Genomic DNA, 6,000 nt, shown 5'->3' with positions numbered 1-6,000 from the left:
AGAGTCCAGAGCTTGTGCCAACCCCACTGCTCTGTCTGTCTGGGTGGGGTCCCTCCTGCTGCTCTGCCCCTTCCCCGAGGAGCCTGAGCCATCTGACTCGATCTGGCTCCAACAGGATCCCCTGCTCCACAGGGGTCCCAGGAAGTCAAGACCAGAACCCAAAGATCCCTCCTCCCGGCCGGGCACCAGGGCTCTGCGGACTGTGCAGCCCCTCCGCGCAGTCCTGGAGCTTTCAACCCCAGGGCTGGGAGTCTTCAGATGTCTCCAGCTGGGACGGTGGGGCCTTAGCCGGAGCTCAGCACAAGCGTGCAGCAGGCTGAAATGCTGCAGATGCCCTGGAGCACCCCGCTGTGCTTCCAGGCCTTCCTGGGTGGTGATGGCCGAGATAAAACCTCCCTCCAAGGGGAGAAAGTTGAAAGTGAAACCTCGGCAAGGCATTCATCTTGCCGGCTGGGCTCGGGAAAGGGGTGGGTAGCTCTCAGGAGTCTCTCTCAGTCCCTGCCTACCTCTTTGGCCCTAAAGTCGCATGAGCTGTTCTCCAGCAACAGTGAGACCCTGGGCATTGGCCTGGTCACCCTCCAAAGGGTGGAAGGGGGCTCCTGGGAGAGGATAACTGATTAAGGCACTTTCGCCTCCGGCCTATTGTGCCCACACTCCTCCAGGGTGCTCTAGACAAAGGCGACGCCGTGGCTGCTCCATATAAATGTGTTTCCTCAAGGACAAGCCTTTCGTATCATCACCTGTCTCCATCTAGGATTGCTTCCTGTTGGTTGGTCTGAGGGTGAAGCTAGGGAGAGAAGACTTATGTGAGTTCATCTTATTTGACTGTTTTTGTCTGTCCTGCCCCTATAATATAAGCTATAATGCTATAATAGGTTCTTATATGAACCTATAAAGCTAAAGGTCAGACACTTGAATCTTGTTACTATACAGAGTTTATCTATCAATTGGCTGCCTCTGAGACACAGAGGCCCCACAGTCAAAAGAGTTTTGCACTCCCTGTGGCTGGTGCAGGGGCTCGGTGCACAGCAGTGCCCTCTCGCAAACCTAATGGCTCCGCATTAGGGGAATTTTTAGGGCCCATCTTCCTCAGCCTGGCCTTCAAGGCCCACCACCATCTTCCTCCTACCTCACTGACCTCCGTGTCCCTGTGCCCTGGCCCATGAAGCTCTCTCGCTCCCTTTCTCCTTTCCTTCCACGATTTAAGAGGACCAGACCCCATTCTAAGTGCAGTGGACTTGTTTTCACTTAACTTACATTATAGGGGTAGAGACAAAAACCCATATTTAAATAAGCAAGGTGAATTCGGGTAAGTGCTATGAATACAATAAAACAGGGTGATATGCTAGAGAGTTCTGTGGGGTGGGAGCGAGCCTCAATTCTTCGCCCCACCCCCACAGCCTGCACAGGTAAATGCTGCCGTGAGTCAAGGCCAGTCCCCGCGCCACTCCTCCAGGAAGCCATTTGGGGCTGGCAGTGCTCTCCCCCATCTCTGGACTTTATCCCCCTTCCTGGCAGGACGTATAGTGGCGTTCGTACAGCCCACCTCCCACCCTGATGCTGAGCTGTAAGCTCTCTGAGGGTGGAGAACGCATCTCCTTCAGCCCCATGCCCCCTACCTGCCGGGTACATGCCAGGCACAGAGCAACTGCTCCACGAGAGTTTGCTGGGCAGATGTGCAAAGGTCTCTCCTCCCTCAGAGGGCAGAGAGCACACGGGGCCCGGCCCCGGGGTCACGGGCCAAGAGAGAGCCACTGCTTTGCCCTAGAGAGGGCCAGCGAGGGGCATAGTTGAAGCGGGGATTTCATCCCCCGGGGAGCGGGCGCTTACCCAACCCAGGTAATCCTGGGACAGGAACAAGTCAAATTCTTTTAAACCTTTAAATAGTTTGCTTTGATGAGGAGCCTAAGAACAGTATCATGCCTATTCCTTGGCTTGGAAAGGTCTGGAATTGTGTATGGGGGTGGAGGAAATTTTCCCTGGTATCTGTACTTTGCTGAAGAGTTGGGGCTGGGTGTGTGGGATGGCTGTGTTTGTGGGGGTGGGCGTGTATGGTGCCAGAGCATGTGGTTTACAGTCTGTGTGCGGTGGGGGTGTTTGTGTGGTGTCTGTGTGTGGTTTCAGATGTTCTGAAATACTGGCATAGGAAATGCGAGGGAGCATGTGTGCACGTGCGCGTGTGTGACTAGTGGTGAGGGTGAGTGTGTGGTGAAGTGTGTGGGTGACGGTGCCGTGGTGGCTGTAGTGCACGTGTGTGTGGTGCATCCCCTGGTGTGCCGCTGTGGCGTAAGGGTTTGGCCATGTGTTGGTGTGTCCTCCTGGAAGGCAATGGGGTCCTTGTCCCTCTGAGGGACCCTGTACCCTCAGGAGAGGGGCCTGGGGAGAGGTGGAGCAGCAGTCAGAGCCAGTTGCATCCCTGGCAACTGGGCTTCACTCTCCCAGATGGTGGCTGGGGCCCTGTTGAGGACCCCACAGCTGGAAGCCATCAGGGCCCCCTACTGGCCTTCTGGGGATGCTCTTGCCTCTTCAGCTTCCCTTTGACTTGCGGTCCCTCCGTTTTGGAGCCCGATCCTCAAGCCCCATCCCCACTCTCTATCCTACTGCCCAGAGCAGACACCAAAATATTTCTGCGTTTCCTCTGGAAAAATCCTGGGAGGTCTGTTTATGGCTGCAGCAAAGCAGCACACATCTGTGCGCAGTTTAGCTGGGACAGCTGGAAACTCAGGAGCTGGAGTTTGCTGGGATTCGGAGCACGTTGGTGCCTCCTCATCTCCGCACAACCATCACAGCAGAGTGAGTTTGTGTCCCTGTTCCTAGCCCTTTGCTGGTCCCTGTCCACACACACCCACAATTGCAGACATACCCTTGCACACACTTGATTTCAGTGGGACATAGAGAGGCAGGACAAAGACGCACAAGCACACGGGTGTGCCGGCACATCCTGACCACAATCTTAAGTATGGCTCCTCAAGATATAGAGGCCCACTTGCACACACAGGGCTGGCACCTGTGCCTCTCACACATGTGTAATGCCTACCTCCTCAGACACACAGGACAACACACTGACTCAGCACATCCACACAAGGACATGCAATGCACACAGAAGGTGTGACTCACTTCCAGCCACCTGCAGAAACCCACCCTGAACCAGTTGGGGCTCCACACCTAACCTCAGGCAACACTTGCCCTTTCAGGTAACAGGACTAGCCTGCCCTCCCCTGGGAGAACTGGGTACTCCTGAGCCTAGGAATGGCCCTGTCCCTCCCCATCCTCTGCCCTTTCTCTGACAGAGGCTGCCCCTCACCTCCTTTTTGGCCCTGAGCACCCTGGATGTCCTCCTCATCAGGTGATCCTGAGCTGCCCTCAGCATCCATGTGGCCCTGGGCCTCCGTTGTCTCCTTGGAAAGGAGGAGGGGGACTGGAGGACAGCTAAGACCTGTCTGTCCTAACACTCTGGACCTTCTATGTCTGTTTCTTTAGGGCTGACTAGTGCTCAGGCTCTCTGGGAGTATTGGAGGCAGGGCCTGCTCGTGTGGAGAAACTGGGGACAAGGGAGGGGTCAGTGCTCCAGGAGCTGGCTGGGCAGGCAGAGGAAGGCCACCATGTGCTGGGATGCTAGGAACTGTGGCTGGCTGTGCGAGAGAGGGGGCTGAAACAGGAGGAGATGTCCAGCTGTGCAAGGGTTAACCCGGGCTGGCGGTGGAAGGCGGCCAGCCAGCCCTGCTGCTGGGGCTTCAGCCTGTTCTCAGACACAGGCCTGGAGAGGGTGCGGGCCCTGAGTTAGAGTGGTCTCCATGCCTGGGGCAGCCCAGGGCTGCCTGTCTGCTGCTGACTTTTCAGTCTCCCCCTGGCTCGGCCCCTCTTCTCTGCTTTTGCTTCCCATTGCAGCCTAAACCAGACAACCTGGTGGGCTGAGCTGGGAGTGTGGGCTGGTATAGGTGGACGTGCCTCCCCAGCCCGCCCCCCAGCCCAGCCTCCACCCCGCCATGTGCCCTCTCTGCAGGGCAGGGACCTGAGTACCCCCTATCCTGACCTGCCTCTTCTGTTCCTGCACCCCACATCTCTCCAGAAGCCTCGTGGATTCTGAGGCCAGTCATCTCACCAGCCCTCCCCTCCTCTGCCTGCCAGGAACTCATCTGTTCCCAGTGCTGACCCTCCTTCTGCCTCCTTCATTCCTTCAGGCCTGTTCTTGGATCTGCAGTTGCTGCCTCTTCTCCCTTAGCCAGGCCTCCCAGATTCCAGCAAAGCTTCCTGACCAGGATAGGAATTTGCTTTTCAGGGCAGATGGGGGGTGGGGGGTGGGGTGGAGCAGGCAGAGGAAGTGGGAGAGGGCAAGTGGGAAGTAGAAAGTGGAAGGAAGCAAAAAGAACTGACATTTCCTGGGACCCAGGAAGGAGGCAGGGCCAGCTGACCCCACTGGCAGGATGCCCAGTGAGAGGGTGGCCAGGGGAGCAGGTGTGGATGCAGCGAGGGCAGAACTGTGCTCCCTAAGCGCCCCCTTGCTTTGCTGGGCACCCATTTTAGGGCCATGCCTGCCCCACATGGGGACAAGACCTATGAACTTTGCCTCTCCAGCAAAGTGTCGCAAACTCCTGATTTTCTTGGGCCACACCAGGATTCTCTAGGGCTCTTGGAGGGGGAGTCCTGGGCCTGGGATGCTCTCTAACCCCCTCCATCTGTACACAAGGCCATCTTGGGTGGCCTCTGGGTCCAAAGGAACGTCCAGCCTTGTGCACCTTCTCCCTGGGGCCCTGCACGAGTCCAGGCTATACACAGGCCCTCACTCTTCCTGCCCAGCTAGAACATCACGGCTGACCTCAGCTGTCTGTGCTTCCTCTACGGACAATCACGGAACTTTCTAACCAAATCATAGGTTAGAAACCCCCTCAAAACGCCACTGGAAGCCTCCATGCATTCTCCATCCTTCATTTCAAATATATGAGGTCTGAGACAAACTTCTTTAAGGGTTTGCAGCTCAGTTCTCTTAAATGCAAAATAGAGACACCCCCCCCCCCCAGCCCCTAGTAAGACAGTTGTGAGGTCGGTGTCTGCTGAGCACCCAGCCCAGTGCCTGATAACAGCAGGAGTTCTTGATAAACATTGATTTCCTCTCCACCCCAGCCCCCCCACCCCCCCGAGCCCCCTTTACTCTTTGAACATTATTTAAGCCAGAGAAGAGCAAGCTGACCCCATTGCCCTGGGACAAAGGAACATGGCCTCTATTCAAGGGCAAAGTACAGAAGTTTTTGATTAACTCAGGAACACCGCTGACTTCCAGCCACCCAGCTGCTGTGGGGTGGGGTGGGGTGGGGTGGGAAGGGAGGGGAGGCTGTTGGAAAATGCAGGGAGCAGAGTGGGAAATTCAGAAATCCAGGGAGGACGTGAGGGCTGGGCAACGCCACAGCCCAGGGGAGAGCCCTCTGGGGTCCTGCGCTAGCTCCCCCGGGTGCCTGTCCCTGAGCCCCTGTGAGAAGGCTGGATTCCTTTGGGACTGAAAGCCCTCGGATGCTCCCCTCCTCTGTCCCAGTCTCCCTTCCCCCAGCCCTGAATGCATCACACGCGTTTCTTTCTGGACTCAGCTGGAGAAAGGTCATCCCAGCTTTGGAGGGGAGGAGCCGCTCACCTCTAGGTCAGTGCTCCTGTGGACCAGGGACTGGGCAGAGAGCACTGTGGGAGGGGAGGAGTGCCCAGAGCACTCCAATCCCTGAAGAATCCCAGAGTGCTCCCATGCAGAGGGTACCCCAGGGTTCCCGGAGCCCCTCCTTTGCCTCCAAACCCCTCCCAAGAAGAAGGCCAACTCTGCCTGTGCTCTAGAGCGAACATTCCACATGGTGGCCTCCCTGGTCTGCACAGTCTTCCTGATTTCTAACCTGAATCCTTCTTGCAAATCTGATAGAATTCTCCAGGTTTCAAGGAGTTATTCATGGTATCCAGGAAGCAGTTGTTTTCCCCCCTGAGGATAAACCAAACTTTGGGAAGATTCTAAGCTGCTTGTTTCCA

Source organism: Equus caballus, chromosome 7 (assembly GCF_041296265.1).
Source record: "Equus caballus isolate H_3958 breed thoroughbred chromosome 7, TB-T2T, whole genome shotgun sequence".
Classification (NCBI taxonomy): Eukaryota; Metazoa; Chordata; class Mammalia; order Perissodactyla; family Equidae; genus Equus; species Equus caballus.
This window is presented reverse-complemented; position numbering follows the sequence as displayed.